The 24,288-nt window shown below is 38.5% G+C and overlaps 1 protein-coding gene and 1 pseudogene across 14 annotated transcripts in view; one reads left to right on the forward strand and one right to left on the reverse strand.

The window, feature by feature from the left end:
* The window catches only part of MYO9A (myosin IXA), a 250,951-nt gene that overhangs the window by 1,750 nt on the left and 224,913 nt on the right, over positions 1-24,288 (forward strand). The gene's annotated exons all lie outside the window — the stretch shown is intronic.
* LOC142431152 (U6 spliceosomal RNA) lies at positions 22,209-22,278 on the reverse strand (annotated as a pseudogene).

A 24,288-nucleotide genomic window follows, 5' to 3' on the forward strand; every position in this document is an offset into this window, starting at 1 on the left:
CTTATGAGAATGTGTGAATGTGTGAGAGCTGGGGAGGGAATCATTTAAATGATTTTATTTATTGGTAATAACTAGAAATGGTATAAAAGTCAAAAGGTTCAAAGAAATATGTGGTAAAAATATTTCCCGTTTTTCCTTATTGTAACAGGTTCCCTCTTAGAGTCAACATCTTGATATTTCCAGCAGATATACTTTGATAATTCTTAAAACACGCAGATCATACACAAAGGATTGCATACTATTACACTTTTGTTCTACATATTATTTTTTGGACCTTTAAGAGTGGTTGGCCCTTTAAAAACAAAAGCTAGCAACAAAAATCAAGCTGTTGCCATTAGTTCAGTTCTGACTCAGACAGTGGAACTGCCCTGTAGGGTTTCCAAGGCTATAATCTTAATGGAAGCTGCCTGCCTATCTTTTTCTCAGGGAGAAGCTGGTGGGTTTGAACCGTTAACCCTTAGCAGTTAAGCGCTTAACCACTGTAGCACTGGGGCTCCTTTAATTGGTGCTAGAGATAATTCAATAACAGTGTATATGGAAGTGCCTCATTTAATGGACTGGATTGTATTTCACTGTAGTGGACTTGAGGTTATTTTCAGTTTTTTACTTCTATAAATAATACTTAATGCTTATAAATGTGTCAGCATTTCTTTATGTGCTTAAGTAATTTTTGAATTTTGAAAAAATTTTTAATGGTTTGTTTTGTGTTGCATCTCCCATTAAAACAAAGAAACAAACCTAAATTCCTAATGAGCCCCAGTGCTTCCATGGTGTGACTAGCGTTGAATATGGTTATATATTTATCAACTCTGTGATTAAAGGATTTATAGTAGAACTCTGAAATGATTGGGTTTTCATTTTTAAAATGTTATCCAGGCCACAATAGGGATGGATGGTGGACTGAAGGATTGAAAAAGCTATAAAAAGGAGTACCAGGAAGCTAATTCATGCAAATGATGATGGTGCATTTAGATTTGGGGAATGGGAATTGACAAGACTTGGTTGGATTCAGCTTTAGGGAGAGGATAGAAGGTACCTAGGGTTTCCTTTCCCTTTTAGGGGGGAGGGGGGATACACATGGGGGAGGAGAGGAACTTTTGTCAAGGAAGAAGGATAGAAATTGTGAAATGTTGAGTTTGGGTGACTGATTCTTTCCAATGTGGATAGCCAGTAGGCTAATAGGATTAGTGGCCGAAGCTCAATATCAAATTGTGGGTTGATCAAATTCTGGGTTCTAGAGTTTGGAGAGAAAAGATCGTAGATATGGAAAGGTTGTTGGAGAGAAACCCAAACTTTAAAGGCCAGGTAGACTTGGAGGTGACTACTTGAGTTAATTATTTGATTAAATTCTTAGAAAAATCATGTTACTTTTTTTATATGTTACTTTAAATATCAACAATGAAATTCATTACGTACTATATTACACTTGATCTTAGCCAAATGGTTGAAAAGCTCACTGCCTAACAAGACTTTTTATTCTCTTTAATAGCTTTTTTCTTAATATTAGTGGTATATATATATAGTTCATGAGAAAGTAGATATACTTGGGTTTGTTAAAAAGTAAAATGTACTTGGGTTTGTTAAAAAGTGAAACATCAGTAAAAATTGGTAATATAAAAAAATTTCCCCTGATCATTTGGGTTTTACTCTCTGTAGAAGTTTGCTCAGTCTTTAATGTTTGCAAAGCAGTACAGAATGTTTGAAGGTATGGTTTGCCAGATATATTTAGCTTTTTTTAGGATGCATGACTTTTAGCTATATGAGGGGGAATTAAAAAATTATAGGAACCTTGGTGGCATAGTGGGTTATGCCTTGGACTGCTAAACCACAAGGTTATCATTTTGAAACCAGCAGCTGCTCTGCAAGAGAAAAGATGAGACTTTCTACTTCTGTGAAGATTTTCAGTCTTAGAAACCCACAGGGTCAGTTCTACACTGTTTTATAGGTTCACTGCGAGTCGGAATCCACACTATGGCAGTGAGTTTTAACAATTTGTGCAAAATTCCCTTTCTCTATGAACTGTTTGAAGCCCCCTTCTGTTAGTTTAGTTTGAAATGCATATTGTAGTAGTTGTTAGTTGCCTTGTGGTTGATTCTGAGTTATGGGGACCCCGAGTGTGCAGGGTAGAAGTGCTCTATAGGATTTTCAAAACTATAAACTTTTGGAAGTACACCCTCAGGTCTTACATGAGGCTTTTTTGGGTGGGTTGAAACGACCAACCTTTCTGTTAGTACTTCCGTGCTTAACCATTTGCACTGTCTTGGGACTCTAGAAATAAATAAAAGTATCTCAACATTTTCAAGTGATTATAAAACTTTGATTTCTAAGGAGCTTTGTATATCACCACCACCACCACCACTGCTAGTGCCAGTGAATCAGTTCTGACTCACAGCTGGTGGGTTTGAACTGTCCACCTTGTGGTTAGTAATGCAAAGCTTACCCAATAGCACCACCAGGATTACTAAAGAAGCTTTGTGTAGACATTTTGATTAAGCCTCACAATCCTTTTAAAGGTAGACAAGTGCTTTTGCAAAGAGAAAAAGTAAGGAAGGTTAGAGAAATTTGCCTGTTGGCACCATCAGTTGTATCATGGAAGGAATCCCTATTTAGTTCTTGTGTGTGTAAATTTCATTTTTTTAGTAAGCCCTTAAGTTAAGTTCCTTAACTATAATTAAAGTTTCCCTCAACCTCTTGCTTCTGTTATTGCTGTTGTATGCTGTTGAGTCCATGCTGACTCACAGTGACCTATAGGACAGAGTAGAACTATCCTATAGGATTTTCTAGTTTATGGAAGCAGATCTTTTCTCCTATAGAACAACTGTTGGGTTTGAGCTGCCAACCTTTTGTATCACTCAGCTTCCTCTTGCTTCTTCTGCTTCACCTTAATACCATTTTCCCTATCCTTCCATTCATTTCTGTCTTCTCACTGGCGGGGTCATTCATTGATAATGTCTGCCCGTTATGTACCCCTTTTTCTGTCTTTGTGCTGAACTCCCCTCTCCTCTTTCTTGGGGGTTTCTCCTCAACATGTAAACATGTTAAAATCTCTTCCATGTTTTTAGAAAAAAAATTTTGTGCCCATTTGATAGTGGTGTCTTGATTCTCTTTCTTCACTGCTAAGCTTTGAGAGTATATTAACTTTAAGTTGTTTTTATTCTCAGTTCTTCTGTAACCTGACTTCTGCCCTCATCATTCCACCAAAACTGCATGTGCAATACAATTGCTGATCCTAAATTGAGGGGGGGTGCCTTAGTCCTGATTTAACTCAACTACTGACCCCATCCTCTTTGGGACTCTGCGCCTTTGGTGTAGTAGAGTGGCTTACTACTGTTTTTTTAATCCTATTTATCTTCCTTCTCTGAACTTTCCTTCTTGGTATGTCTTTAGGGTTTCTTATTAGTTTGCATTTTTTCTCACACTTGGTATTCTGAGGTATTAGATTTGCTGTTCCAGTTACCAGTATCTATCATCGCACTAAATTACTCCAAAAAGTAGTGTTTAAACAACTGTTTGTTTTGATCATAATTTTGTGGTTCAGGAATTTGGGAAGGGCTTAGCTGGGAAGTTTTTGCATTAGGTCTTATGCAACTGACTCTGTTCTGTAGGGTTCTGTGAGTCAGAATTGACCTGATGGCAGTGGCATGTATGTAGCACAAGGTTTCTTCACTCATCTGTCTAGTACCTGGGCTGGAAGACTCAAATAATGTAGAAGTTTCTGGAGGCATCCCTAGCTGCTCTACTGTCAAGCATGGCAGCTTTACAGTAGCCAGACTGCTTACATACCACCATAGGGCTCTAAAGGTGAATATTTTAAGGAGAGAGAACCTGGTGGAATCTATTTATAGTCCAGTTTCAAAAAGTCACTTTTTGTCCTTTTTCATTAGGAGTCGTTACATGCCATTGAGTCAGTTCTGACTCATAATGAGTGACCCTGTATGTACATCAGAATGAAACACTGCCTGGTCCTGCATCATCCTCACAATTGTCCTTAGTTTGAGCCCATTGTTGGATTTCACTAGTGAGAAATGAGTAAATAAGGCCAGCGCATATTGAAGCGAGGGGAGCTAGACTCCCTTTTGATGGGAGGAGAGTCAAAAAATTTAGAGAGATGTTCTAAAGCCATAACATTGACTAAATGTATTGATTCCTAAGTCTAGAGCTGCTGTAGACCCATATAAATCACTGCCTAGTGGCTATCTCCCTTTGGGTTCACATTTCACAGGCGCCTCAGGCCAAACATGTAGAAAACAAAACACCTCTCTGTCTCTCTTCTCTTCCCAAAAGGAGGGGGTATATAAACTGCAACATTTTTGCTTCTTCCTGAGTTCCTGCTTTGATGAATAGTACCTCTCTTCACATGAAGCCTTTAGGAACCGGGAATCATCCATGACTCCATTTTATACTTCACTGTCCACATTCACTTGGTCTCTGTATTGTTTATGTCCTCGTGCTATTTCAAGTTCATTCTTGTTTGTTTGTTTCTACCATATTTTAACCTAGAGTGTCTGTTGGCCTTCAGTAATACCTTCTCAGTGGTCTTTTTTCTTGCCTTCTCTTTTCTTCCACCCTCCTTAGTTCATTCCCTGCCCTGCTGCCAGAATCAGTACTCTCTCATGCTCTTTTAGTTAGGCTCTTTCAGTCAGAAGGAAGAGACTCAAGTTACCTTCAGTAATGGAGTTCTAGTTGAAAGGAAACATATGCAAGGGAACCCAGGAAAAGCTAAACAATTTCATCTCAAGGATAGGCGCCTAACAATGGGAAAACAGGGAAGAGAGACCTTACCCTAGTGTTTTACTGTTAAGTTGTCTCAGCTACTCGCACTGTTTTGTTCTAGTTATTCTTCCTCTCTCACGGCTCCATTTATTCTTAATTTCCTGTAACTGCTGTGTCATCCCCATACCAACATCTTGCCTCCTGCCTGGTATCTTTTTAGTTTAAGCTTCTGTTGCTAATTTCTTTCTTCCTAGGATCTTTGGATTCATAGTCCAAGAAAAATTATCATTGACTCAGCTTTTTTCCTCATGGGCTGCTAATAAGCCTGTATTGTATTGTATTACGTAACCACTCCTGGCCATGTAGTGTTGGCTGTGTGAGTATATGTACATATGGGAATGGGGTAGGGTCATAATGGTGAAAGCTTGGAGTGTGTGCTGGCTGATTACAAGATGGGGTTGTGGTTTGGAGGTATTTTAATTCCTACTTATAATGCACATGAAAATGCAGTCATAACCTTTCTTATAGGAAGATCTTTAATGCTTTCTTGAGAAAATTTGAACTCTTATAAGGGCACAGATCTTTACGACCTGACTCTTCTGCCTTTTTTTTTGTTTTTTTTTTTTTGACTCTTCAGCTTTTTCCCTTACTCTGCCCTTCAGTTCTTGGATTCACTCCTTTTGAACTTGCTTTCTTTCATGTAAAAGTTCTTTCTCTCTTGCCTTTGTTATGACAGTCTCCTTTCCTTGGCTTGGCTTTCACTCCTCTCTGGCTTGGCATTGCTAACTCCTTTCTGACCACCAGGAGCTCTGGTGGGGCACTGGGATAAGTATTGGCCTGCTAACCCCAAGGTCAGCAGTTAGAACACAGACAGCCACTTTGCAAGAGGAGGTTGTCTGTACCTGTAAACATTTCAGTCTTGACATCCCTGTGGAGCATTCTACTCTGTGTTGTCGTACTGTGAGTCAGCGCTGACTCGCTGGTAACCTTCTAGACTTTAGAAGTACCTTCTCCAAGGTTTTCTTCACTCCTCCAGTTTAAGTCAAGTGCTACGCATTCCTGTAGTGTACTGCATGGACTTCTATCATACCTCTATATGCAAGTGATTAATAATTTGTCTATTTTCTCCATTAGACTGTAACTTCTGTGGTGATAATAATGTTACTACTGTTCTGCAGTAAGATAATTTTTTTATTGGATTATTTTAAAATATATCTTTAGATTTTTTAAATGTAAAACTTTTATTTATTAAATTACAAAAATACAAAAAAGGACATTCATTGTAAACTAACAGCTCAAAATTGTACCAAGCACCAATTTAACCAGTACTCACAGCAAGAAACAAAATATAACTAGAACTCCAGGAGCCATTTCATATGTTCTTCTAGCTCAAAGAGGATTTAAATTAACTCAAATGGGAAAACTCTTTAGCACTTATTTTCTCTATGTATTTTATCTTTAATCTTATAGTGAGCCATAGGTATTGGAACTTTTGTCCTATATAAAAAACAAACAAAATTTTTAATGGTATAGAAGCATGCTTTTGGCAATAGACAAAATTTTTAAAAATCACATTATCTAATAGTTATAATAGTTGTTGGGATGATTGTACATAGGCATTAATAATCACTATTTCAGAGCAGTGGAAAATATGATAGATGAAAATATTTTTGCAAAAAATACCACATTAATTTTGAGTGGTGGACATTCTTGGAATATAGTAAATACATATAATCCCTTTCCAAAATGGTATTGGCCTGTATGTTTTAAATGTGAATTATGTTGCTAGCATATTTTGGCAGTGGGGTCATCCAGCGGGCAACTGGAGTGTAACTTTACATGTACAGTGAGAAAAGGACTAGCTCTCCTATGTCATAGACAGCTGCTTTACTAAGAATTGGTTCTTTTTTATAACTAACTCTAATTTTAGAGTACACTTTTCCTTGTCCTCAAGCTTTTAATCAAAAAAGGTATTATTTTAAACATATTTATATTGCCTGTTCATCTTAAATCCACTAGATCCAATTAAGTAGAAGGAATATAGACTTTCAAACTAAAAGACCAAGATTGAGCTTCCAGCCTCATCACTTGTGAGCTGCCATTTATGGGCAAGTCACTTAACACTTAGGAATTTTAGAATGTTCATCTCTCAAATGGGAATAATATTTGCCTCAAGAAATTATCATTAGGGCTAAGCAATTTATATAAAGCTCCAAGTCACATTAGACACACAGCACATCTTCATTTTCTCCTTTGAATGTGTTCATTTTTGCTATATTTAATATATGAGGTTAGGATTTTAAAAGGAGAATTTAATTGTATGGCTTGTAGAAGAAATGGCTAATCAAGTTTGTTGCTAAAAGAAGTAAATCTTAGCTATCCTTCTAATGTAATTTTTTAACATTAAAAAATTTCATAGAAACATATTTTTGATTTTTTTAGTATGTAATATTAATGGACATTAAAATCTCTTTTAATTCAGTGATATGTACCCTAACAAAATGTATTGTTTGCCAATGACAAACATTCCTTAAATCATTGATAGAGTGCAGCACTATTGCTGTTTGTAGTGTGTAAGTATTTGTTTGGAAATCTGTCCACTTTTATTGATCATATGATAAGTGGACTGAGTAATCTCTGTGCTTTCTTTTTTTTATGCATGTGGAGAAAGTTACTCAGGTGAATGTGTGGACTATTTAAAAGTGATTTTCTAAATTACATTTTTTCTTTACTTTTACAAATCCACCTTCTCTTAGCTCTCCTATCTTTCAATTAAAAAATAAAGTATAAATGTTGGAAGAATGAAAAAAGAACAGCAGTATACCGACTATATAGGTTTAGACGTTAACTTCTACCATGGCAGAGTGTTTACTTTAGCTGAACTTTTTGAAAGTAAGTGGAGCTCTGGTGGTGTAGTGGTTATGCGTTGGGCTGTGATTCACATGATGGGCAGTTTGAAACCAGCCACTCTGTGGAAGACTGCACTTTTTAGTCCCATAAAGATTTACAGTCTCAGAAACCCACAGGGGGTCACTACTATGAGTCAACAATAGCATGATGACAGTGAGGTTTGGGTTTTTTGTTGTGTGTGTGTGAAAATAAGTTGCAAATATTAGGATAACCAATGGAGAATCCAGGACAGATAAACCCCTCAGGACCAATAATGAGAGTAGTGATACCAGGAGGGTAGGGGGAAGGTGGGGGAGAAAGGGGGAACTGATCACAATGATCTACATATAACCTCCTCCCTGGGGGACGGACAACAGAAAGGTGGGTGAAGGGAGACATCAGTCAATGTAAGACATGAAAAAACAATTTATAAATTATCAAGAGTTCATGAGGGAGAGAGGGTGGGGGAAGGAGGGAAAAAATGAGCTGATACCAAGGGCTCAAGTGTAAAGGAAAAGTTTTGAAAATGATGATGGCAACAAATGTGCTTGACACAATGGATGGATGTATGGATTGTGATAAGAGTTGTACGAGCCCCCAATAAAATGATTGTCTACAGATGGGTGTTTGGGTCTCCACTCCGCACACCCCCTTATTCACATTGATATGATTTTTTGTTGTGTGTCTTTGATGCCTTATCATTACTTGATCCCATCGACACCTCAAGATCACATTGGTGTGCTTCTTCCATGTGGACTTCATTGTTTCTCAGATGGCCCCTTGTTTATCCTGTAAAACCCCAGATAATGCGGCATTTTCTACATCTCTCCATTATAATGGTACATATTTTCCATCTGTAATTATGAAATAATGTACATTGGTACCATATAAATGTTTTATTCTTTATTATTTTAGCCTCTTGTTGATCATTAGGTAAATCACTTATTTGAGGGTTGTACAATGTGATTTTTATAATTCTTTTATGTTTATTAGCTATCAATCTTTAGGTTGAATTACCAAGCATTCCTAAAAAAAATCCCACTTGGTCATGATGTATAATCCTTTTAATGTGCAATTGGATTGGATTTGCTAGTGTAAAAATGGCATTGGCGAGACATCTGACTTTTTATAATCTCACAAGCGGGAGAGGGAATCATCATCATATCAACATCAACCCAAGGCTGGTTCCTATGAAGCAGGGGTCAGACATATATAACTCCTCTCTCCATTCTTTTTACCAATTCTGACACCAGACTTCCCTTCCACGACACTTTCTACTTCTCTGCTGGTTTTAATAATTCATTGCAATTGCCACTCTAAACTCACAGACAGTATTCCTAATTATGGAGCTTAATAGTGAAGTAACAAATTACAATTCAGGATCAGAAGTGACTCACATTTTTCTTTGATTAGGATAACTTCTTAGCTGCGTTTTCAGGCAGGCCTTTCTCCAACCTTTGCCCTTGCTTGGTCTTTTTACCTGGTTTAGTCTCTCTCCTGCTCAGATAACTATTAGAAAACTCTTCACCTCTGCCAATAACTTCCCAGAAGCACCCCACTCTACCAGCAAGCCTTCACTAGAATGCACTCAGCTCTCGTGTGTGGATCACCAAGCCTGACACCAACTAGCAGGCCTCCGGCTGAAGAAGGCTCTCAGCATTCTTGCTCTTGTTCCTTGGGTCAGTATACTCGCTATAACCTGCCTTGCTTTATGAGCTAGATAGCCTAGGAGGCCAGAATCCTTGCACTTAAACTGTCCTATAGACAGAGAGAAGCAGATGTAGAGAACACAGCTTGAGAAAAGAAAAAAGAAAACTGAAAGGCACACGTACAGAAAGTGTGAGGGTAATGTAGTGTTGAAGATGTAAGACTTAATAAGAATTTTCATAAGTGTTCTGTAGATCTAAATTTCTCTTCAAACTATGCAGCAAACATTTTGTACTATTTTAATATGTAGAAGTCAGTGGATAATTCATGTTAAATGTTTGAGAGGTGAAGTTTGACTCCAAGCTTCTTTCTAAGAAAAATTCTAACTTTTAAGAGTTTCTGTGCACAGTTGGAGGAATTGTGCCATTTTATAAGCAAGACTGGAATCTCTTAATTTTATTAAAGGAATGTGAACTCTGACTGAGATAGTTAAAGTTTATTGTGCCAACCTGGCCAATAAACATATGGGATTAATTGAAGGACCGAGAGACCTCTTGCTTTCTGATGCTCGGACCAGGGTGCACCTGCCTTAGCCAGTCCCCTGCTTCAGCTGGCAAGGCTCACTTCCTGCAAGATATCCCCGAGGAGAAGCCACATGGACCTACCCTGATGCAGCCCTGGGTGCTGGAGCAGCCATGTGGAGACCCCTGCCAGCACTGAGATGCTTACATGTTCACTGATTGGCTTTCCTCCTGCAGTTGGCATTATTGTGTGTGTTTTGTGAGATGAGAGGAGGACTTTGTGGATTGGTGTTGGATCTATGGGCTAATGTTGAACTTGTGGGCTTGGACAACACTGGGTTGGTGCTGTGCACTTAAATTTTATGTAAAACTTTCTTTTATACGTGAGTTTCTGTGGATTTGTTTCTCTAAAGTACCCAGACTAACACACTGACAGACCAATTTTGGGTTTCAGAACATTTGAATTTTTATTTATTGTGCCAAATTCACTACAGTCTCTCAATTATGACTTTAAATACCCTATAGGACAGATTGGAACTTATGTGGGTTTCTGGGACTGTAGATTTTTTAAAAATCATTTTTTTGGGGCATATATAACTCTTATCACAATCTATATATACATCCATTGTGTCAAGCACATTTGTACATTTGTTGCCATCATCATTCTCAAAACATTTGCTTTCTACTTCAGCCCTAAATATCAGCTCCTCATTTTTTGCCCTCCTTCCCTGCTCATGAACCCTTGATAATGAACCCTTGATAATTTAGAACCCCTCATGAACCCTTGATAATTTAGAAATTATTATTATTTTGTCATATCTTACACTGTCCGACATCTCCCTTCACCCACTGTACTGTTGTGGGACTGTAAATTTTTATGGGAGCAGAAAATCTTATCTTTCTTTTGCAGAGTGGCTGGTGGTCTCGAATAGCTGACCTGTAGTTAGCAGGATAACACATAACCCATCAGGGTTCCTTATTTATTGTGCAGTAACTCTTTTTTCAAGTCCCCTTTTAAGATATCAAATTGGAACTGCCTGCTATTCAGTTCTTAATAAAGGTGAAGTGATGCTTGGGGAAAATTCCAAACTCATGTAATTTGCATTGTTCAAATATATTTTTGGATTAAAGGACACCATGCGAAGTAGAACTTGTCCTAACTACTTAGTACAACATAAACTACATAAACATAAAGCTAGTGTGCACTTCCGTTATCTACCATTAAAATAGCCTGCTTTTTCATGGGTGAGCAGAGTGTAGAGTGGTACATGCCATATTGTCTGTATCTCAAAAACTAGAGCTGCTACGGGAAAACTGGTGCCATTTTTTAAACCAGCAGTTTACACCTAGAAATAAGTCTTATCATTTGAGGTACCAAAATGTGTGTTGCCAGTGTAATCAAGATAGTTTTCATTTTCTGTTCCCATATTTATGTTTTCAGTTATTAATTTTGACTCTCCTCTTTCTTGTAGGCCACATTTTCATGATGCAACTTGTAGTGACCCCACGTACAACACAACAAAACACTTCCCAGTTCTGTGCCATCCTCACAATTATTGTTTTGCTTGCGTCCGTTGTTGCAGCCTCTGTCAACCCGTCTGATTGAAGGTCTTTCTCTTGTTCACTCACCCTCTACTTTACCAAGCTCAATGTCTTTCTCCAAGGCCTGGTCTCTCCGATAACATATCCAAAGTACATGAGTATTGTTTTGCAATTCTTGCCTCCAGTACTATTCTGGCTGTTCATTATTCAGTCAGGATATGATATGTTCAGTATTCTTTGCCAACACCATCATTCAAATGCATCAGTTCTTCTCCAGTGTTGCTTTTTGTCTAACTTTCACATGCTTATGTTGTTGTTGTTAGATGCAGTCGAGTAGACGCTTAGCCGACCCTGTGTGCAACAGAACGAAACACTGTCATCCTCACATCCTGTGCCATCCTCACCGTTATTTTTTTGTTTGAATTCATTGTTGCAGCCCCTATATCAGTCCCACCTTGTCAAGGGCCTTCTTTTTTCACACTGCCCCTCCCCTTTATCAAGCAGAATGCTTTTCTCCAGGGGCTGATCTCTCCTGACATGCTTAAAGTATGTGAGACAAAGTCTTAGCATCCTTGCTTCCAAGGAGTGTTCTGACTGTACATCTTCCAAAACAGATTGGGTTTTTCTTTTGCCAGCCCATGGTACTTTCAATATTCTTCGTCAGCATCTTGGTTCAAATGCATCAATTCTTCTTCAGCCTCCTTTATTCCATCTCCAACTTTTACATGCATATGAGGCAATTGAAAATATTATGACTTGGATCAAGGACACCTTATTCCTCAAAGTAATCTACTTGCATTTTAACACTTAAAATCATTTTATTAAGGGCTCATACAACTCTTATCACAATCTATACATACATCAATTGTGTAAAGCACATTTGTAAATTCATTGCCCTCATCCTCAAAACACTTGCTCTCCACTTAAGGCTTTTTAACACTCTAAAGAGGTCTTGTGCAGCAGATTTACCCAATCCTCTGCATCATTTGATCTCTTGATGCTACTTCCATGAGTATTTCAATCTTTTGTCCATTTAACAACATGTTACTGATTGGTCCAATTAGGAGGATTTTTGTTTTCTTTATATTGAGTTGTATGTAATCTATGCAGAAGGTTGTATTATTTGATCTTCATTAGTAAATGCTACAAGTTTTTTAAAAAACATTTTATTAGGGGCTCATACAACTCATCACAATCCATACATATACATACATCAATTGTATAAAGCACATCTGTACATTCTTTGCCCTAATCATTTTCGAAGCATTTGCTCTCCACTTAAGCCCTTTGCATCAGGGCCTCTTTCCCCCCCTCCCTCCCCGTTCCCCTCTCCCTCATGAGCCCTTGATAATTTATAAATTATTATTTTGTCATATCTTGCCCTCTCCGGCGTCTCCCTTCACCCCCTTTTCTGTTGTCCGTCCCTCAGGGAGGAGGTCACATGTAGATCGTTGTAATTGGTTTCCCCTTTCCAACCCAATCACCCTCTACTCTCCCAGTATCGCCCCTCACACCCCTGGTCCTGAAGGTATCTTCCACCCTGGATTCCCTGTGCCTCCAGCCCCCATATGCACCAGTGTACAACCTCTGCCCTATCCAGCCCTGCAAGGTAGAATTCGGATCATGGTAGTTGAGGGCGGGGCGGGAGAGGAAGCATTTAGGAACTGTAGGAAAGCTGTATTCTTCATCGGTGCTACATCGCACCCTGACTAACTCATCTCCTCCCCTAGACCCCTCTGTGAGGGGATCTCCGTGGCCGACAAATGGGCTTTGAGTCTCCACTCTGCACTTCCCCCTTCATTCATTTGGTAGGATTTTTTTTTTTGATGATGCCTTATACCTGATCCCTTTGACACCTCGTGATTACACTGGCTGGTGTGCTTCTTCCATGTGGGCTTTGTTGCTTCTGAGCTAGATGGCCGCTTGTTCACCTTCAAGCCTTTAAGACCCCAGACACTATCTCTTTTGATAGCCGGGCACCATCAGTTTTCTTCGCCACATTTGCTTATGCACCCGTTTGTCCTCGGCGATCGTATCATGGAGGTGTGCAGCCAATGATATGACACTACAAGTTGTTTTATAGCAATACTTGATCTCCATTAGCAGGTGCTTCAAGCCCTCATCCCATTCAGCAAGCAAAACTGTGTCATCAGCATATTGTAGGTTGTTAATAGGCCTTCCTCCAATCTAGATGCCTCATTTTTTATGCCTTATTTTTAATAGACCTTCTCTGTTTGCTCAGCTCACTCAAAATCACATTGAGTATAGTGAGTCAACTCTGACACACACCTTTCCTGATTATGAGGTGATTGAAAATAACTTGGCTTGGTTAGGCACAACTTAGTCCTCAAAGTGACATATTTTCTGTTTAGCATTTTAAATAGACCTTTTGTAGCAGATTTACTTAATGCAGTATTTCTTTGTTTTGTCTGCTGCTTCCATGAATATTTATTGTGGATACAAGTAAAACGAAATCCTTGACAACCTCAATTCTTTGGTGGTTTTTCATGATGTCTATTGGTCCAGTTGTGAGGATTTTTGTTTTCTCTATATTGAGTTGTAATCCACACAGAAGGCTGTATTATTTGAACTTCATTAGTAAATGCTGCAAGTCCTATTTTCTTGAAGAAGCAAGATTGTGTCATTTGCATATCACAGCCTGTAAATAAGCATTCCTCAGAATCCGATGCTACCTTCTTTATTTTTTAAAAAAGTTTTATTGGCACATAATCCACATGTACAATTCAATAGTTTAATCTTATAAAGTATTGTACAATCATTACCACAGTCAATTTTAGAACATGTATTTTCTCCCATGATTAAATTGCCTTGGAAGTAAGTTGTATAATCACAATCAGTTCTAGTGCACTCTTCCCCCCATCACATTAGGTGTTTACTTCTGAATTCCCTCACCCTCCCTATCTTCTACCCCCCCTACATCCCCTATAAACTCTTGCATTAGTTATTATTTCTGTACAACTATTCCTTCTGTGCTTCACAAACTGGTAAACCCAACAGAAACAAAAAATAAAAACAAAACAAAGTGGCAAGGATAAAATAATAATAATGATAAAAAGAGAAATAATGAGTAAGAGAGAAAAGACCACCATCAGTATTTTAAAAGCCAGAGAAGAATTTTTTCTCATGGAACAAGCAAGAGATACTTGCGACTAGAACAAATTCAGGTTGGGCCAAGAGGGAGGTCAAGTGCCCAAGTATCAAGTTAGAGCCAGTATAATCAAGAATACATTGGTCTCTCTTGGTAAGGCTGCTTGAGACCCTTGCCTGTGGCTGAAGGGGATCTACCAGTGGCTTAATTTGACTAGGTACTCTACAGTTGGGTTTTGGGCTCCCTCTGTCCTCCATAGCCTTCTACAAATTTGTTGTTCATAATTTAAAATGTGATCTTTTTTCCTTTGTCATATTTGGATTTTGATATTGTTATCTTTGTATCGTACAAGCTGATGTGCTTCTTCCAAATGGACTTATTTGACTCCTCCCTTAGATGACTGCTTGTTTGAATACAAGCCTTTAAGACCCCAGTCACTATTCCAATTGATGATGGGCACCATCTGATTTCTTCCCCACACTTTACTGTGGTACACTTATCTTCAGTGATCATTTTATGCAGGTGAGTATTGAGCAAGGCCACATTATCAGAACAAGCTGTTCTTGGATTGAGACTAGAATTAAGTGGGAGCCTAGAATCCATCTGCCTATCCATGGGATATGCACCACTGAGGATTACTTTGATGTTCATATTATGACAAAATCAAAACCCCATAGGACTGACAAACAAACAAAACAAAAAACAAGCTAAAGGCAGGAAAACAAAAACCCAGATAAACAAAAAAGTACAGCATTGTCAGTTATCCCCATGGCGTATAAGGTGATTGCACAGCAATTACACAGCACTTTGTTCTCTGTCGGTATGAGGAGTCTGTGTGAGTACTGGCCCATGAGTTGTGGCCCAACACAGATCTCCCATTCGACTGAGCTCTGTTTACCTAAGTATGGGAACTGGTGCCAGAGGGAAACTATGAATTAATTCTTTTGGGCAGATCTCTACCCAACAGATCAAACCTATCATGTCACTGTCAGGGGACCATCAAGGTACTAAATATATATGGTGATTCTGGGTTCCTTTCCATTGGACACCCACTGAGCCAGGGTCCCCCCAAGGTTTAATGACTGCCACCTCCACAGTCCACTCTCCACTTCCATTCACATCTGAGTTCCCCAGTTCTCGCTATTGTATAGCCTCAAGTGGATGGCCATCTCCAGTCAATAAGAGGTCTCCTTCACGTTAGCTCTTGTAAAGTATGCGTCAGGTAAGTGATGTATGGTTCATGGTGGTAGGTATCCTTCTCCCCTTTTGTTTAATAATTGCTTCCTAAGATTTGTTTAATTGGTGTTTCTTCTTATAGTAGTGGACTCATACAATATTTGTCCTTTTGTGATTGTCTTACTTCACTCAGCATAATGGTTTCCAGGTTTGTCCATGTTATATGGATGCATAATATTCCACTATGGTATGGACCATAGTTTCTGTATCCGTTCTTCCACTGCTGGACATTTGAGCTGCTTCCAGTTTCTTGCTATTATGAACTGTGCTGCTGTGAGCATGGGAGGACATACATCCACTTGTGCTGTGTCTCTTACTTCTTTAGGGTCTGTGCCTAATAGTGGTAGTGCTTTGATCGTATGGGATTTCAATTCCCAGGTGTTTAAGTATCACTATATTGTTTTCCACAGTGGCTGTATGTATGTGTGTATGCATACAAGGTCCAATCTCTCATCTTCTCCAGTATTTGTTGTTTTCTGTTTTGTTTATTTGAGCTAGCATTATGGAGGTGAAGTGGCATCTCATTGTGGTTTTAGTTTGCATCTCCCTCATAGCTAGTGATTGTGAGCATTTTTTTATGTGTTTGTTAGTCATTTATACTTCATGTTTGCTGAACTGTCTGTCCTTGTCTTTTCCCCATTTCTTAGTTGGGTTTCTTATTATTTTTTTATTGAGCTGTTGTAGAGTTCTCTATCTTTTTGTAATTAGCCCTTTGTCTGATGTGTTGTTGGTAAAATATTTTTCCCAATTTTTGTGCTTTCATTTCACTCTCTTGATAAAGTCCTTTGATATGCATAAATGATGTAATTTCAGCACATCCCAGTCATCTATCTTGTCTTCTGCTCTGTGTGCCTCTTCCTTTATCCTTGGTAGCCTATGTATGCCCTGCAATAGGGCCCTTAAGTTTCTTCTAGCCTTCTCCTGGATGATCCTGAGAGCTTTGGGTTTACATTTAGGTCTTTAATCCGTCTTGAGTTCGTTTTGGGGGAAAGGTATGGGTCTTGTTTCATTCTTCTGCATATAGAAATCCAGCTTGTCCAAAACCATTTGTTGAAGAGGCTGTCTTTTGCCCATTGTTTGGTTCTAGGTCCTTTGTCCAAGAGTAGATGGCTGTAGGCTGATGCATTTATGTCTGGGGTTTCTGTTTTGATCTGTTGGTCTGTGTGTCTCATGTTGTACTAGTACCAGGGTGTTTTGACTACTGTGGCCATGTCGTAGGTTTTTAGGTCAGGCAGTGCTGGGCCTCCTACTTGTTTCTTCCAACTTCTCTGATGATTTTCTTGGCATATAAATTGAATAAGTATGGTGAAAGTAAAGCACCCTAACACACCTTTCCTGGTTGTAAACTAGGCAGGATTCCCATGTTCTGCTTGTATGACTGCCCCTGGTCTATGTACAGGTTTTCCGTGAGCACAAGGAAGTCTTCTAGGACTCCCATTCTTCTCATATTATCCAGTTTGTTATGATCCACACAGTTAAATGCATTGAAAATTATTGAAACAAAGTAAACACTTTCCTCATATTTTCTGCTTTTAACCAAGATGAATTTGACATCAGCAATGATACCACTTCTGCCATGTCCTCTTCTGAATCCAGCTTTAATTTCTGGTAGCCCCTCGCCAGTGTATTGCTACAACTGTTGAAGTATTGCCAGCAAAATTTTACTTACATGTGATTTTGAAGATACTGTTTGATATTTTCTGCATTCTGTTGGTCATCTTTCTTTGGAATTAGCACCAATATGGATCTCTTCCAGTGAATTGGCTAGGTGGCTCTCTCCAAATTTTTGAGGGATAGATGAGTGAGTGCTTTCAGCATTGCATTAGTTTTGAATCATTTCAATTGGTATTCCATCTTACCTCATGTCTCTACTCTAATGAGGTCAGCTGTGGTGGCACATGGCCTGTGTCTGTACTGCCTGAGAGCTAAGGATGCTCTTTACAGTTTTAAAAGATTGAGGAAAAGCCAAACAAGCAAATATACAAAGAAACCTCAAAGAATACACAATAAACACCTATTTTGGTATATAAATCCTAAAAGCCTAAACTGTTTACTACTTGGCTTTTACTAGAAAAATTTGCCATTCTGCCTTCCCCCTCCCACATCATTCTGTACATCTTCTGTTTATCTTTTCTTAGTAGAACTTATAGCTATTTAAATTACTTTAAACATTTGTTTTTCTTGGTAAATTTTATCTTTACTTTTGAGATTGGGAGCATTGGTTGAATTGTCTAGAATGAAGGAATTGAGTATCCAGAGTTAATAAAATGCAGTGTTTAAACTAAAAAACTCAATGCCAGGAAGGCAATATTGACTCAGGCAACCCAATAGGACATGATGGAACTGCTGCGATTGTTTGCAGGTGTAGACAGCCCAGTCTTAACTCATATACAGTTTGATTCATTGTAATGATTGCATTTCTCATAATGTAACAGCACTCTTCCTATTGCTACCACTGTCCATTTCCATTACTCTTTTGTATTCCTCCCTGCCTTCAGAGCTTTATGCCTGGCAAGTGTTGCCCTTTTGATCTTAGATGTTTGATCTAGTGAGTGCATAACTTCCTGATGTTTTTGTTCTCTTATGAGGTTGCTGTTTTGTTATTTGACTGAAAGCAGAGCCAGGGGGGTGAGTTCATTTCCATGCTTGCAGGGGTGACCAGTCTCTATCAAATCAGTAAAGTTTGGAGAAGGCATAACAATTTATAAATACACAAGGTGAAATAAGATGAAAGGCCCTTCCATGTCCTTTTGCTTTGCATTTATATTTACTACTTAGTATTTGTAAGATGAATTTTTTTTGTAAGATGTATTTCTACTAGTTCAAAGATGACCTGCCTGCATATCTCCTCCATGAAAAGAAGCTACTCTTCATATTTCTATTGCTTAGATTTGTTTTGTGTAGTTGAGCTTGACATAAATGGAATAAAGCAGTATGCGTCTTTTTTAGATCTACTTTTTTACTCAGCATTGTGAGAATTTGCAACTTTGTGACATTGAGGTCTTGGGTGGTGCATATGGTTAATGTGCTTGGGTCCTAACAGAAAGATTTGAGGCGATTGTAGGATAAAGCCCACCCAGAGGGGCCTTGGAAGAAAGCCCTGTTGTCGTCCAAAAATTCAGCTTGGAAATGTAAACCTACAGATAATATTGATAGGAGGAATTTCTGTAGAACGGGGAGAGTTTGGAAAAATTTTATAGTTGCATTAGGGTAGGTTAGGTTAACTGCTAAACAGTCTCCAAGTATCAGTGGTCTGTACAATTAAATTTTTAAATTTTACATTACAATTTGTATCATTTACATTATTATTCAATAGATGTTGGGGTGAGCTGATGGTGGGTTCTCTGTTCTTTGTGGTCATTTGGGATCCAGACTCCTTCGAGCTAATGGCTGTAGAGCCTTAGGACTTCAAGACTATCACTGAATCCTCTTGATCTTTCCAAGAAACGAATCACTACAAATCCCAGGGCTTGCAAAGATTAGAATTCCAAATTTTACCATTGGCTTAACTGTCAGCCACATAACAGGCTTATAAGGTGAAAAGTATCACCAGAGAGATAATGCCCTTCTTAGACCAGTCAACATACAGAATCAAAAGGGCAGCATTTACTTAGGAATAAAGCCTAGAAGGCAAGAAGGAATAGGAAAGAGGGACTAATGGAAACTGTAAACAAAGGAAGGAAGCAGGAAGAGTGTGTACCATTGTGAACATTGCAATCAGCGTCACAAACAGTTGTGTATGAGTTACTGAATGGAAAATCACTTTCTCTGCAAACTTTCACTCAAATCACAAAATGTGAAAAAATCCAAATTTTATATATTTAATAAGTTACGTTGTATTATATATGTGATTGTACATTGGTATGATAATGACTTTGTAAAGTAGTATAATTTTAAATACTAAAAGATTATAAATTAGTTCTAGAACCCCACTCTCCTATAGTTATTTATCCAAGAGAAGTTTGAAATATTTGCTAGTTCATTCTGCATAAAATTTATCAAAAAAGAAAACCAAGTCAAGCCATTGCCATGACTGACCTATCACAGCTCTGTATAGTTTCCAAGACTGTAAAGCTTTATGGGACTGGAGAGCCTCATCTTTCTCCTGAGGAGCAGTGGTGATTTTGAACCACAAACCTCAAAGTTAGCAACCAAACCTACTGCATTATCAAGGCTCTTTATAAAATTTATGGTTGTAGATAAATGTTTTCAGAAATGAACCCTGTCTTGATAATATTGTGAGATCTCCATTTTATATGTGCTGGTGAGGCCTTTGCTTTGAGTAACATATCAGTAGTGATGTCAAATTTCTTATTTCATTAGACATACATTTTTGCTCAATAATGCCCTTCCATTCCTCTTACTGATAGCCTCTAATCCTGCATACTAACTTTCAATAGATCCCTAAGATTAAAGCAAGTTAGAGAAATGGGCATTCCTCCATTCCCCTCCCTTGGGAAATAACATTAAGAACTTGATGAAGTAGCAGTGATACTTTAGATAACATTGGCAATTAAAAAAATGAAATTATATTACTATTATTTTAGACATAGAACTAAAATCTTTTAAGTCTTTTTAATTGAACTTCTAATTTTAAGGAAACTGTATTTCCAAACTCCTGTTTTCTTTCTTCACCACACACAGTTTCCCTCTAATTAGTCCCTTCTAACTCAGTCCAGTGAATAACAGCAGAAGCTGGTCTCTTGAACCACACCCTCCTCACCACAGCAACTGTCTGGCCACATTGGTTTCCCTGTGAGCATGGACTTCTGAAGTAGCTACTTTGGGATAAAGAATAAAAAAATGTGTAACATTCCTAATTCTATACATTGTTTTATTCTTTAATTTATAGTCAATTATTCCCACAGCAGTTATTGAGTTGCATCTCTTTATTTTTCTGCTGATTTGAAATGCCATTTTTCAGTAAAGTAAGTTCTTACAGACTTTGTTCCTTTTTGACTCTTTACATCTTAATTTTCTTTTCTTTTTTACATTTTAAAATGAGTTTATAACAGAATACTTGTAGGAAGGCAACAACTTTTGATATGTCATTTAAAAAAAGGTTCCGTTTTTTTCATGCTGTAGAAGTAATATAAGAGGTTACAGTTTTAAGCTTTCTGTGGGAAGTCTGTGCTAGTATAGCACAGCATAGTCATTTCCGCACTGTTAGAATAAATTATATTTTTAAACATTTTATTAGGGACTCATACAACTCTTATCACAATCCATACATACATCAATTATATAAAGCACACCCGTACATTCTTTGCCCTCATCATTTTTAAAGCATTTGCTCTCCACTTAAGCCCTTTGCATCAGGTCCTCTTTTTTCCCCCTCCCTCCCCGCTTCCCCCTCTCTCATGAGCCCTTGATAATTTATAAATTATTATTTTGTCATATCTTGCCCTGTCCGGCCTCTCCCTTCATCCCCTTTTCTGTTGTCCTTCCCCCAGGGAGGAGGTCACATGTAGATCCTTGTAATCGGTTCCCGTTAGAGTAAATTTTAAAAGTGTATTCTGTGCTTCTCCTCAAAAAGTGATGAACAACAGAAGATGGCATGACAACGCCCTTTTATTTCTTTATTCATTCTGAAGTGTTGGAGCCAGTATTTTCTTTACCATCACAGGCTACAATTGTTACTGTATCCACTTTTAATAAGCGTGTCACCTCTCTGAATTCAACTTCATCCAAAACAAAAGTCCGCACATCTTAAACCATCTACTTTTTTTTAAAGTCATTTTATTGGGGACTGTTACAGCTCTTATCACAATCCATACGTCCATTGTGTCAAGCACATTTGGACATATGTCGCCACCATCCTTTTCAAAGCATTTCTTTTTACTTGAGCCCTGGCATCAGCTCCTCGTCTACTTTCTAGTGCAGCTTGTCTGATAGCAAGGCTATTCACATTCAAGTGTGAAGTCAGTAGAGGTTAATTCATGTGGAGACCCTGCACATTGGTTTGGGGCTTCACTGTCATATATAGCGTTCTGCAGAAGGAGGGCTCAGAATTTAAACTCTAACACTGTTGTCTGCTTTGATCTTAGATTTTTATTATTGTCAATTTTTGAATCACACAGGCTCGTGTGCCTTTTCCATGTACACTTCATTTTGATGCCTCGTTTGTTTTAAGATTAACCTGTACGATCCCAGATGCCATTTTTTCTGATAGCTGGGCACCATCTGTCTTTGCCAGCGCACTCATCTTCAGGTATGGAGTTAGGGCCATGTCTAAGAAACATTATTCTTACATTAGGGCTATGACTCTGTGCAAGCACGACACCTATTCGCGTATTTACGATTCTTTTGTATTAAATACATTGTAATTTTATCGGAGAACATTATAGATCTTCACGAACCATATGGTAATTCTTTTGTAGTAGCATTTATTTTGCCAATGGTATAGAATGTAAAACACTGTTGAGGAGAGTCTACATGTGTAGGACGGCTTTTAGACCAAAATACATGGATTGTTGACTTGTACAGATTGCAAACTTAAGTGAGTGGTCACTATTTCCCAAACAGCGAGGGTTGGAGATAAGGCAAAACTTTTGCGCAGGGGCCATGCTAATCTTCTCTGTTTCGTTCCAATTTTAGTATAGATACTGCTGAAGTGAGCACACGGGCAAAACTCTCAATAGCACTCATTCATAAAGGGAGAACCGTGCCTGCTATATTGCTACATGTCATAAAAAAGCAAAGAGGTAGTCCTGAGCCACCCTTCATTGAGTGCCGTCAAAGCAAAAGATCCAAACCAACGTCCAACGGCCTCCAAGCCCATAACTTTGAGATTGAAGTCATCTACTACTTCTTACACTAGTGTGTTTCAACCTAAAGTCCAAAGGATTATTTCAGTTTTTAAAATCTGCTACAGGTGAATTTAAAATAAAGTTCATCTTGCTTGGTGGGATTTCAAAATCAGATCTTTCTGGTGTCATCTATGAATAATACTGTGCATCTCGAAAGCCTCAGCTGCCTATAACATGTGGCCCAGGTCACCACGGGCTGGAGAGAAACTAGGTTGAAAGTGTCCAACTAGTAACATAATGCTGGGCATATTCTCTTTTTTGGGGGTAGGATGGAGTTTGTGGTGGGTGGGTGTCTATGTAAGTAATATTAAGCATTTTTTCCCAATGGCAGATTGTTCCCCCTGGTTTGCCCACCAACAGAAATAAAATCTCCTCTGAGACAAACATGTCTCCTCCACCCCCCTTGATTTGACTGTCCCTTAAGGTTCACTAAGCACTCTTATTAGGCATGTCTGTTGATTTAGGCTAACCAGAGAACAGTGTTAAATAGAAACTGATTGTTCTTCTCCCTTCCTACAAGAGAGATTTGCTCCCGTTGAGGTGAGGCCTCCCGTGTAGAGGCAGATTATTTTTCTTCTTTTTTTAATTTTTATTTTTTAGAGGTGGATACCTGGTTCATGAGCGCTAGGCAGGCACTTCGTTGCTTGGGTGATCCAGTCAGAAGATTCCATGACTGAAAATAGAAGCCTGTGGTTTTCTTGGTGTTTCTCCTTGTAGTAGGTAGTAGTCTCATACAATCTTTGTCTTTTTATAATGGATTAACTTCTTTCAGCATAATAATTTCCAGGTCTATCTATGTCCTGAAGTGTTTTGTGGTTTCATTGCTGTTTCTAAGGGGTGCATGGTAATCCTTTGTTTGCATGTTCCAGAGTTCCTTCATCCATTCTTCGGCTTCATTTCATTTAACTGCAGAGAGGTTTCATCTCTGCTTCCAGGAAAGAGGACTGCCAGCAGCTTTAGTTCACAGCTTTCTAGTTTAGTTGTTCTATTGGAAAAAGCAAAAGCCCAAAGCCTCTTATAATAATTGCAGTCGAAGTTTCAGTATGAAATCTCATTGAGCAGTTGTGGTGGCAAGGGGAATTGGAATAAACGAATTGGCTGGGCTTATGTTATAGCCAGTAATTTCCCCATCACTCCACAAACCAACCAATCACCTGGGGTGGGGAGTGGAATCAGGTGACAAAAGGAGAGCAAGAGTCATTCTTCAAAAGAAAACAGTGCTTCCCCCAGCAGAAGGGAGAGATTACACACTGGGCAGGCTGAAACAATTGCTTGCTGTTGGCCTGTGCTGCAGTGTGCCATATCATAACTCATTTCTCCTATCATTTTTCCTGCAATTGAACTACGAAATGTTTTTTTTTTTTTTTTAATCTCAGCTCCCATTTGGGCTTTTACTTGGCCTTTTGACATCCTGTCCTATTGAGTGTGAAGATAGCTGACATGTACCCTTGTCATAGCTTCCTCAAAATCTGTTTCTCTGTGTATTCTCTTTGGTTTTTCAGAAATGGGTACTTTTTCAGAGTTGAACTTAGCCAACTTTGACCTAAATCTCATTTAGTCTTCCTTACTCAAGGACCGTAGTTCATTAGTAAAACCCAAACCAAGCTCATTGTGACTCACAGTAACCCTATGACAGAGTAGAACTGCTCCTGTAGGTAATCTTTACAGAAGGAGACGGCTTCATCTTCTCCCTAGGGAGTGGGTTGATGGTTTCCACACGATTTTTCCTTCTTGTCTGTAGCAACTGCTAACTTCCTGCTTGTTACTCTAATGACTTTTGCTTATAGTCTTTTTCTAATTCCTACTTCTTTACAAGAGAACT

Source organism: Tenrec ecaudatus, chromosome 17 (assembly GCF_050624435.1).
Source record: "Tenrec ecaudatus isolate mTenEca1 chromosome 17, mTenEca1.hap1, whole genome shotgun sequence".
In the NCBI taxonomy this organism is placed as follows: Eukaryota; Metazoa; Chordata; class Mammalia; order Afrosoricida; family Tenrecidae; genus Tenrec; species Tenrec ecaudatus.